General features: G+C 40.9%; 1 long non-coding RNA gene across 1 annotated transcript in view; it reads left to right on the top strand.

Annotated features, from left to right (window-relative positions):
- Nucleotides 1–10,483, top strand: part of LOC108582061 — a 39,474-nt gene extending 28,991 nt beyond the window's left edge. The window contains exons 4-5 of the long non-coding RNA XR_001895209.3: nt 3,391–3,577; nt 10,444–10,483. This is a non-coding gene — a long non-coding RNA (uncharacterized LOC108582061). The remainder of the gene's footprint in view (nt 1–3,390; nt 3,578–10,443) is intronic.
- The last annotated feature ends 1,418 nt before the right edge of the window (nt 10,484–11,901 follow it).

An 11,901-nucleotide genomic window follows, 5' to 3' on the forward strand; every position in this document is an offset into this window, starting at 1 on the left:
CACTCTGGACCAAGCCCCTCAAAACACAGGCAAATTAGTGAAGCATGTTCATTCACTGCCTATGGTAATAATCTCAGTTCGCCAAAGGCTTTCCTGAAGAATCATACCAATCTTCTGATTCAGGAGGCATCTCTTGGCAGCAGGGAGCCCTGAAGGAAATGATAGAATTGATTTCCCTATGGGGGTGGAACCTCAGTCACATTGTAGGAACCAGAATAACCAGATTTTTGTTAGAAACTCAAGTTTCCAAAATCATCCATGTAGTCAAAACGGGAAAATGCAAATACAAATAATAAAATTTATTTTTATATTCATTAATAAATGCTGTTGTGCTTGAAGATGATCACTCAGATAACATTTTGGTCCTGTTTTGGTTTGTTTTATGCCAATTTTTTGGGCATAAATTTATGCCAGTTATTTATAGTTCCAAACAACTAAATTGTTTTTGTTAAAAAATAAAAAAATTCTTGGCCGGGTGCAGTGGCTCACGCCTGTAATCCCAGCACTTTGGGAGGCCAAGGCGGGCAGATCATGAGGTCATGAGATTGAGACCATCCTGGCTAACATGGTGAAATCCCATCTCTACTAAAAAAAAAAAAAAAAAAAACAAAAAATTAGTCGGGCGTGGTGGCAGGTGCCTGTAGTCCCAGCTACTTGGGAGGCTGAGGCAGGAGAATGGCATGAACCCGGGAGGCGGAGCTTGCAGTGAGCAGAGATCATGCCACTGCACTACAGCCTGGGCGACAGAGCGAGACTCCGTCTCAAAAAAAAAAAAAAAAAAAAAAAAAAAAATTAAAAATTCTTAAGGAAGAGAAATATCTCAAAAGGAAGAGGAAAAAAAGTCCAAATTTCTTAGTCATCTTTGATACTAAGAACTTAATCAAATCACTATCATTTTTGCCTGGATTGAATTATGAAATAAACTAACATTGTTCCATTCAAACGGCTGGCAAATTAATACCTAGTTCATCAAAAAAAGTTTTGTTTACATTTAAGTAAAACTGCAATGAATTTTTAAAAGATATACCTTCAAAAATGGTTATAATCACTCATTTGAATTGAGATAGTATATGTTTTTGTTAGGATAATGAATTGTATTTACATTTTCTCTTAGTATTTAAAAATTACAACACTTTTTGCACACTCACAAAACAGTATGTAAATAAACATAAAGACATATGTGGGCACCCAGCCTGCATGAGAAATCAACATTCTCCTAACAGGTGCAGCTCTTGATTTCCCCACCCCACCCGATCTGTCCTAACTACCCCAGTGAGGACAGCTCTCCCAAATATACCACTTATCAATTCCTTTCCTTTCTCTGTATTTTTACTACATATATATGGGTGGAACCCTAAGATGTAGTATGATTTCATCTTTCAAAAGTATATACATAGTTACCATTCTGTATATATTTTCTGTGTGTTCTTTTGAGATATATTTTATTATTATTTAACATTATATTTATGGGCTTATAGCCCTCACTTTCATTTTGTGAACATGTGGCTTCTACTAACTTTTAATGCTGGTTCACACTACGCTCAACATCCGTCTGCCACAGCTTATTTATATACATTCTTCAGTAAGGGATAGTTAAATTTTTCCCAATTATTTATTCTTGCAAATAATGTTGCTATAAATAATGTTACACATGTGCACTTGAACAAAGGTGAGGGCAACTCTCTAAGGGATGTATATCTAGAAGTGGAATTGCATCTTCAACTTTTCTGTGAGTGGCCAAATAGCTCTAAAGTTAGTAAACCATTTTATACTCCAATATTCAGTGTATTCTTATAATTTTATCACTTTCTTTTACAAATTTTGAGACTTTTATGAGGTACATGAGTGCATATCAATGTATAACTATTATGTTCTTGGAAATGGGATCTTTTATCATTTTGAAGTGACCTTCTCTGTAATAATTACTTTTATCTTAAAATTAATGTGTTTGTGATACAGTTATAAAGATTTTTAAAATTAGTATTTGCCTGGTATTTCTATCTTTCTGCTTTCAAACAGTCTATATCCTTATGCGGGAGGAGTGACTCTCATAAACAGCCTACAACTAGGTTCTTTTAATCCAAATTTTTCATTTTCAAAGATTACCCTTTTCTAAGATGGCAAATTTTGCTTCTTTACATTTGTGATTACTGATATACTTGAATATATTTCTAATATTTCTGCATTGCTATTATCCCCTTTCCCATAAATTTTCTTACAAGTTTTAGATTGATCATTTCCTTTATGTACTTTGTTTAGAAATTATAAATTCTATTGCTACCCTTTACTGGTTATTCTTAAAGTTTATTTTATTATGTATGCTCAAAACATTCTAAAGTTTATCTCCATGTTTTCACTCCTACTGAATAATACATCTACTGTAGAAACCTTCTGTCTTACATCTTAGCATGATTTTGGTCTTTGTTTTGATTTTTTTTTTTTCCTGAAACAAGGTCTAGCTATGTTGCCCAGGCTTGGGTGCAGTGGCATAATCAGAGCTCACTGCAGCCTCTAACTCTGGGCTCAAGCAATCCTCTTGCCTCAGCCTTCCAAGTAGCTGGGACCACAGACACATGCCACCATGCCTGGCTAATTTTTTAAAAAGATTCCTTTTGTTGTAAAGATGAGGTCTCCCTGTGTTGGCCAGGCTGTTTTGAAACTCCTGGGTTCAACAACCCTCCCACCTCATCCTCCCAAAGTGCTAGGATTACAGGCGTGCGAGACCATGCCTGGCCAATATTTTGAGTTTGAATACTGGTCTTAGCTCAAGCTACTGTCACAGGATCTTTAGGGTGTTGCTTTGCCAGCCAGAAACCTCTGTGGCCCACAGCACTTCTGCTTGGGTTTTGGTTGTGCCCACTGGGCTCACTGTGCCCACTTGGCCCAGCAGTCTGCACTCAGCTTGCACTGCCAGCTTGGATCCCACACCTACCAAGGGTGAGCCAGGTACAGAGCAATGAGAGGTGTGTGAGCAAGTGAGTGTGGGGTCCAGACATTGTGTGTAGCCAGGCATGCTGGCTGTGGTGGGGTGGACAGGTCCAGGCACCAGCACAGGTGCTGGCTCTGTATGAGGCAGTGGCTGGACCAGACATACTGCAAGCAGCATCTGGGGCAGGCACCAGTGTCTGGAAAAGTGGAACACAGTGGCATCTGAAAGCTCACAGATGCCAGGAACCACAGAACCCCAAAGATGGTGTTATAACATGTCACAGCCCTGGCTCAGGGATCTCTGAGGTCTGGGCTCCCAGTAGGGCCATAGCTCTTCTCTCATCACCCACAATGTGATGAGTGGGCGACGAGGAGAGAAGAACTGCGGCCGCAGAAGGGCCTTCTGGGAGTCGGGGACGTGTTTCAGTTTTGTGTTACAGCTCTTTCAGTCTCACCATTCAGCGGGTCCTGAGTTCTTGTCTTGCGTCCAGGAAGAATGAGGTAAGCAGACAACTGGAAAATGAGCAAGGTGGAGAGGAGCTTCAGAACAGCAACAGAACAGCTGTCAGGAGACCTGAAGTGGGTAACTCCTTTCTGCAGGAAGGTCATCCCAATAAGCATTCAGCTCTCAGTGGAGAGGAGACCCATGGTGAGTAGTTCCTTTCCACAGGCAGGTTGTCCCAAAGAGTCAAGGAGACAGCAACTGGTAGTCCTGAGGTCTGTCTGACTCTGGCAGAGTCCATAATTTTTATGGGCTCAGAAGGGAGGAAGTGCATGCTGATTGGTCCATGAGTGGCCATGGGCAGGCCTGGAAAAAGCACCATTCCATTGGCTGAACAGTGACCAATGAAGTTCTCACTCCTGGCCACAGACTTCCCCCACAACTGGCAGTCTGGCCCACAGGCATCAGGCCATCTCTGGCTTGAAGGTGAGGTTTCACTGAGGAACTGCCCCTTTCCACCTAGGAGCCTGTGTGGCTCCTGCCACCATCAACATGTCATTCATGGTGCCCATGCGGTTCATCGTGAGGGGTGCCTGAACATCTGTGCCCAGCCATCCTCAGTTCCCCAGCCTCCTACCTGTGCTTGTCAGTGCCCAAAGTCTGGAAGGGACCAAGGCAGCAGTGGAGGGGTTGCTCCATCAGCACTGTCCAGAGCATGCACACACCTGGCCGGGTTGTGACAGTGCCTGGACTGGGCTACAACTTTGCTCTGCACCAGAGTGGGCATCAGGAGTGGGGAGAGGCCAGGGAGTGGGGTCAGCCACTTCTTAGCCTGCAGGGGCAGTGGAGGTTTCCGGGGCCTCTGAGAGTGCAGAGATGCATAGGTCTGGAGCCGTGGCTGGGTGGCTGCACCTGCACTGCACCTGGGAGTGCAGTGCTCCTATGTGTTCCCCACCCCTGTTGGCTCTTTGGAGCATACAGCCCCAGCCACACCTCCTCTGCTGCAGCTGGCATCCCTGCAGCAGCTGCTCCAAATGGGCCACCACCACCATCACTGCTGTAACAAAATACTACACACTGAGTGTCTACCCACAACAGAAGTTTATTTCTCACAGTTATGAAGGCTGGAAATCTGATATCAGGGTTCCTGCATGGTCTGGTTCTCATGAGGGCCCTTTTCTGGGTTATGGATTGCCTGTCCTCACATAGTAGAAGCAAAATCCTCTGATCTCCTTAGCTCCTAATAATAAGGGCACTGATTCTATTCAAGAGGGCCCCATACTCATGACCTTATCACCTTCCAAAGGAGCTACCTCCTAATACCACATCATACTGGTGGTTGGGATTTCAACATGTAAATTTTGGGAGAAAACAAACATTCAGTCCACTGCAATGTTCAGTAAAGAGTCATTAATATTTTAAATAATTAGTATGGTTTAGCTTTACATACCTGTTTAACAATTTATTTACTTTCCATGCTCATTTAACTATTTACTTTCCATGCTCATTTATGTATCTGGTTTTCCAAGGATCTGCTGGCATAAATTGTTTTTATTTGATTGAAAATGACTGTTTCTCATCCGTTGTTGAACAAAAGTCTAAAAATTCAATTAGATATATAATATACTTATTATCCTCTTTATGTCTTTTAACTGCTGTTTATCATTTCCATCTGTTGCACTCAATATAATTTTTAAAAATCAATCATCTCTTCAGCTGAGTATCTGTTTAATAAAACCATTTGACTTTTTGTCATGTATTTGACTTTCAGAAATTTATTCCCTTCCCAATTCCATTTAATTTTTGATATGATCTTATTTTTTAGTAACTTTTTTTATGCTTGTTTAAAAATGTTTTGGGGATTTATATAGTTTACTTTATCTGAGAAATCATTGTCTTACATTTTTTGGAAGTCTAGTTCTGCTAGTGTGGTTTCTCCTGTCTCCCATTCATGGCTCTTGTTTCCCTGTGTGTTTCTGGGATTTAAAATCCTGAGCTTACATTTGGTAGTCTTAAACTGTTAAAATCTTGTAACTCCTAGTTTAAGGGTGAGTCCCTCCTGACTGCATTTGTGTTTGCTTTTTTGAGGCATTCTGGGATGCTATCAATCAAAGGCTTGTTTTAGATTGGTTTGTTGCCTTAGTATTTTCTGGACAGGCAGGTGTTTTAAGTCTAAACTTCAAACTTGAGAGAAGAATTGTGGTTATAAACTCTTAAGGGGAATGCTTTTCCTAGCCAGCAATTACTCCAAAATTGTTAAATGTCCCAAGCACCAACTTTTGCCAAAGATAGATTATTTCCAGTCTCCAATTTCATTTTGAACCTAATCTTTTTTAGGATCTCAGCATTATAGTGGGATGGGATTTTATCTTGACCTAAAACCTGAATGCACAGCTTATCTCTCCTTGTCCCTGACACCATTAAATACCATCTTGAGATTACCAATACTGGCAAACACCTTGCAGATGTTGCATTCTTAACATGAGTTTACCACTTTGGCTTTCAGCTGCATTTTTGCTTTTTGAATCCTGATGGTTACTTTTACTTTTATTACAAGTTTAGATGATTGTTGTTCACTTCATTTTATCCAGTATAATAGGTGTTTTTTATAGGGCCTTTCCCCCACCCCAGGATATGGAGTGTGTACCATGTTGTCAGAAATGAAAGTAACTATATGTATAATTTTAAAGATGTAAAAAAATATATTTTTAGTGAATGTTCACAGTCATCAGGAAAAATTTCCTGAATTCTCTTTGCAGTTCAACAAAACATGATGTACTTTTCCCTCTAGTTTGAATAAACACAATCTATTTTCACATATTGCAAAGAATTTAGAAATCGTTCATTTTGGGCAACATATAAATATATATAATTAATCAAATAATAAAGGTCAAATAATTAGCTCTTTAGATTTTTATCTTAGTCATCTTGGACTGCCACAAAAGACCATAACTTGGTGGCTTAAACAATAGAAATGAACTTTCCCACAATTATGAAGTCTAGAAGTCCAAACTCAAGGTGCTAGCATAGTTTGTTTCTGGGCTCTTTTCTGGATTGAAGATGGCCACCTTCTCACTGTGTTCTCACAGGATGGGCAGGAGTGGAGGGGAGTGAGAAAGTTCTCTGGTGTATGTTCTTATAAGGGCACTAATTTCATCATGTTGGCCCTACCCTGAAACCTCATCTAAACCTTATTATCTCCCAAAGGCCCTATATCCAAATATTGTCACACTTCAGGTTATGGCTTCAATATGTAAATTTTAGGGAAATACGATTCAGACCTAGCAATGTTTGAATGTATTTCATAAGTTCAACATATACTTCTTATTAAATAAGACTAGAAAAATATTTTCTTAAGATAATACAATGTATTTATCTCAAAACAAATGTCAACATCATGTTTAATACCAAAACAATAAAATAATTTCAATTGTAGATAGAAACAGAAAAATAGGCTGGGCGCGGTGATGCATGCCTATAATCCCAGCACTTTGGAGGGCTGAGGTGGGTGGATCACCTGAGGTCAGGAGTTTGAGACCAGCCTGGCCAACATGGTGAAACCCCATCTCCACCAAAAATAGAAAAATTAGCTGGGCACGATGGCAGATGCCTGTAATCCCAACTACTTGGGAGGCTGAGGCAGGAGAATCACTTGAACCTGGGAGGGAGAGGTTGCAGTGAGCCAAGATCATGCCATTACACTCCAGCCTGGGCAACAAGAGTTAAACTCTGCCTCAAACAAAAAAAAAAGAAAGAAAAATTGTATTTAATGTCACCATTTTTTTCCAAATAAACTTAAATAATTTACATAAAGAAAATGCTCATCTTTTAAGTTCAAGGTGTGACAAATATATACACCTGTTTCAATCTTTTGTCCTATACTATTTGCTTTCCAGCTTCCAAAATTTTTTATCTTGTCTATCCTTCCTATACCTGATTTCTATCCTTGTAGATTTATGCACTTCTAAAATTATCATTTACTCTAAGTTTATTGAGGACAAAGAAAAGATGAAAGCAGATGTGTTTGCTCAATCTACCATCTTTACTTGAAAGTTTCCTGGGAAAGATTTCTAAAAGGATCTAACTCTACTTATGTATCAATTACCATTTGGAACCAAATAAACTAACCTCTAATCTAAAGGCTTAAAACAACAACCATTTATTTAGGTTATGATTCTGTAGGTCATTGCCTTCTCTTCCCTGAAACTTCCTCTTGCTCCTATAGTAGAATCTGTCAGTGGTTGGTCCTGTCTTAGGCTGTTCTCTGCCAAACCCTTGCCTGACACTGGCAGCCACCTCGGTGGTGTGCCTCTCATTTCTTAAGTTCTGGTCTTAAAAATAAAATGTAGAGAGAAAGCTGTTCTTTTTTCTCATATACTTCATAATAATATATTTGTATGTGTTTTTAAAATGTAAGTTTAATTAAAAATATGAATAAAATCCTTTATAATCAATCCCAGCAACTCCAAGCAACTTCTGACCTAAACACATACAATTACCTTTTCCATTTTGAATTTTTGAAAAACTGTGGAATATTTGAGGAGCTCATAGTTGCCAAGAGTGTTAATATTTTCCAAATAAGCAGTATATCTGAGAAATCTGAAAGGCAGCCCTGTCCTAAAGCTTCATTGGATAAGGCAATTCTTGAGTTTCCACAGCTGCTGGCTTCAGCCTACCCAGAGAAATAGTTTTAGAGATATATTAATCTCTGAGAAATCCACAGTAATTCATAGAATGCTTGCACAGTGATTCAAGCAGCATGTGTAAAATTTATTTAGTGTTTGGCCAGGAAGAGTTTTAATTATGTGAAGTCTTCAGAATGAGCAGAAGGTGACTAAAGATGTTTGACTAAATCAGTTATGGAGGACCTGGATTCTCCCAGACCTCCCTCCAATTTTGTTTTATTTCTGCAAACCTCAAACCATAAATGCAAAGCTCTCATGGAATTGGATGATGGCACTGTTAGAACCAAGATGCAACTAGTAGAAACGTCATCCAAGACAGGAGATAAGAACAGCAGCAGTCTTGAGCCCTCCAGTGTAGCAAAAAGGTCAGGTGTCCAGTGGTGGGTTATCTACAACCAGGGTAGGCTCAGAGGTGAAAAATTATGGGATTTTTGAAAACCCAAGAGGCAGGATGCAAGATGCGTCCATCAAAAACCTCAAGTAAGTGCAAGGTGGAGTGTGACCACCTGCTGGTCAGCTCACACTTTCTGAGTTCCTGGCATAGTGTGGTGTTGAACTTGAAGTAGCACCTGCAAGTGGAGAGAGGGCCAGGGTCCATTTCTGAGGATGATACAGGCATGGGGACTGGGCCTTGCAGGAAGAAGAGTTGAGCCAACCCTATTGGGCTTAAAAATGGTCAATAATCAGAAGCCACAAGGTGTCACCTAGGCTGATGGAACAGTTAGAAAACCGCAGTTATCTTTAAGGATGACTTTTCATCCTCTAGGTTTTGTCCATGGATATTAGGACCCCAGCACAAGACTTGGGGCAGGGGCTTTTGTCCCAGGAGACTGTATGTGTCAGAACCTCAGAAAGGGGACAAGAATTTTCGGAGACAATCAAAAGCCAGTCCTGTGAGGTAGAGCACAGAAGCTGGAGTGAGGCTGCAAGGTTCTCATAATCATCCCTAGATTGACCCACAGCATGAAGGTCAGGGGGAGCTGCTGAAGTATTTACTCCCTCAAGTCACACAAGCCTGGGCACCAAAGTAGGCTTTTCCTAGCTGAGAGGAGTATGGAAGGGAACCAGACCGACCTGACCTGGAGTTCAAAACACTGAGGTTGAGACGATGATGTGAGTAGGAGTCTCCACCTGGGTTTTCCAGAGATCCCATCAGCACCAGCATGCCCTAAATTTATTCCCCCTGCTCCCCTGTGTTTTCTTTTCTCTATACTGTTTATAGTACCCTGAGCCTCCCAATCACTCAGGCTGAAGCTCATTATAGGCCCTTCATCTTCTCTGCCCTGAAAATTCTACCTCATATCCTTTCTCTCTATCTCCACTGTCACTCCCCTAACTCAGAAATTTCTCCCTTTTCTTCCTGCTATTGTTCCCCAATCTCATATGGTGGTGGCAGGCTGAATAGGGTTCTAATAATGTCATTGCTCTGTTCTAAAATCATAGAAGTATTCACATTACCTGGAATAAAATTCAAATTAAGCCTGTACATCAAAGCCCTTCCTGAGTTTTTTTCAATCTACCTTTCCAATGTCAGGCAAACAAAACCACTCTCTTCTCTGTACACTTGTTACTCTGTTCTACCTTTGCATTTTGCTCTGCATGGAATGCATTTCTCTGCATCACTGCATTTCTGAATCTTACCCATCCTTCAAGACCACCTCCTGCGTGAATGTTCTCTGATTTTCCTCTGCAGGCAGCTCTTTTGGACTCCTGGAACCACATGTCCTATTGTTTTACATTTAAAAACAGGGTATGCTTTTAACATTTTTTCATTAAGTGATAAGCTCCTTGGAAATAAGGGCCTTGCATCAAATTCACCTTTATGGAGGCATAGGGAGAGCCAAGAACATTGAATTTGACCAGTTCGTAAGAAATGTAAAAAGTTTGGTAGAATAACTTTGAAAAGGTAGATTGGAGTCGTATTGTGACTCCGGAGTCATAGCTAAAGGTGGTTGGGAATAATCTGCAGAAGTATAGAAATAGATGCGGTAACCCTGAGAAAGAATATCAAATATGAAGGGAAAAGATCTATGGCTGGAAGCTCAGGGAACATCACCTGCAAGTGTTGGATGGAGAATGAAGAATCCCTTACGCAGACTGGCAAACAATGATTGTATAGGATAAAAGACAGTCACAATATTCATACTACACTGGGCATGAAAAAAAATTCAGCCCTATTGGTCCGTCACACCGATATGTGCATGGGTAAGTCTGACGAAAATGTGTGTTTTTTTTCCTCTAGAATTGCAAATAGGGCAGAATTGCAAATACGGAAGGACGCCCTGACAGACTTATAAACCCTTAATTCAGAACATTAGAAAAATTGATTTTAGCATGGGCAACATGGCAAGGTCCTATCTCTACAATTTTTTTTTCTTTAATTTATAGAGCATGGTGGCATGTGCCTGCAGTACCAGCTAGCTGGGAGCCTAAGGCAAGAGGATTGCTTTAGCCCAGGAATTTGAGGCTCCAGTGAACTATGATGGCACCACTGCACTCCAGTCAGAGCAACAGAGATCCTGTCTTAAGAAAAAAAAAAGTGATCCACTCATTGCCATAACTTTCCTAACAAATGGAACCTCCCAAGCCCAGTGAACCTGAGACATCTACAAATATGAAAATGCCGCACATAAAAAAAAAAAATAAAAAGCCTCACAAGAAGAAACACACAAATGGGAATGAGAAGGATTCCTGGTGGTCTGATTTTGTGTTGGCCTCCCAGTTCCAGAAGTTATTTTAAAGTTGAACATAATTATTAAAACCAGAGTATAAGCACAGAGACCCTGAGGCAGTAAATAGGGGTTGAATGGGGGCTTAAAAATCCTGACTACAGGGAACCTGAAAGACTAGGGAAGCCTTTCACAGAGCTGGATAGAGAAGTTCTAGGTGGGCCGAACGTGGTGGCTCACGCCTGTAATCCCAGCACTTTGGGAGGCCGAGGCGGGTGGATCATGAGGTCAGGAGATCGAGACCACGGTGAAACCGCCCCTACTAAAAAATACAAAAACAGCCAGGTGGTGGTGGCGGGCTTCTGTAGGCACAGCTACTCAGGAGGCTGAGGCAGGAGAAGGCCTGAACCCGGGAGGCGATTTCTGCAGTGAGCTGAGATCCTTGCCACCGCACTCCAGCCCCGGGAGGGACAGAGGAGACTCCATCCTCGAAAAAAAGAAAAGTTCTAGGTGAAGGGTGTACAATCCTTACTGGATAGGAACTGTGTAGAATCTTGGGACAGTGAGCAGCTTCCACTTGAGACCTTTCTGATCATTCCTGACCAGGGGAACTACTGCCATTGACACACAGGACCTGCTCTGTGTCAGCTAAATTTAATTCTGTGCAGACAAACTGCTGAGCTCCTGGGAGGTAAAAAGCCCTCAGCCAGGCAGACATTTACCTGATCAAAGCACAGAGGCCCTCTGAAGCCCAGCCTGGTAAAGGTCCTACCTGAGACCATAATAATCTTACACTTTATTCCAATACAATGGAGGCTAAACTACTTGTTTAAATGGTTCTACAAATGTTTGGTTGAAATTACATTTTATTCTTTATTCAGATTAAGGTATAATTGCCAAATTACAATTATATATACTTGTGGTGTACAATGTGATTTTTAAAATTTCAGCTTTTATTAAATCGGGGGATACATGTGTAGGACTGTTACATGGGTATATTGGGCCCACATAGTGAGCATGGCACCCACAGGTAGTCTTTCAACACATGTCCATCTCTCTTCCTACTCTCCTAGGAATCCACAGTGCCTATTTGTTTAGCTTCCGCTTCTGAGTGAGAACACGTGGTATTTGGTTTTCTGTTCCAGAGTTAATCTGCTTTAGATTATGGCTTGCAGCC

This window comes from Papio anubis, chromosome 1 (assembly GCF_008728515.1).
Source record: "Papio anubis isolate 15944 chromosome 1, Panubis1.0, whole genome shotgun sequence".
Classification (NCBI taxonomy): Eukaryota; Metazoa; Chordata; class Mammalia; order Primates; family Cercopithecidae; genus Papio; species Papio anubis.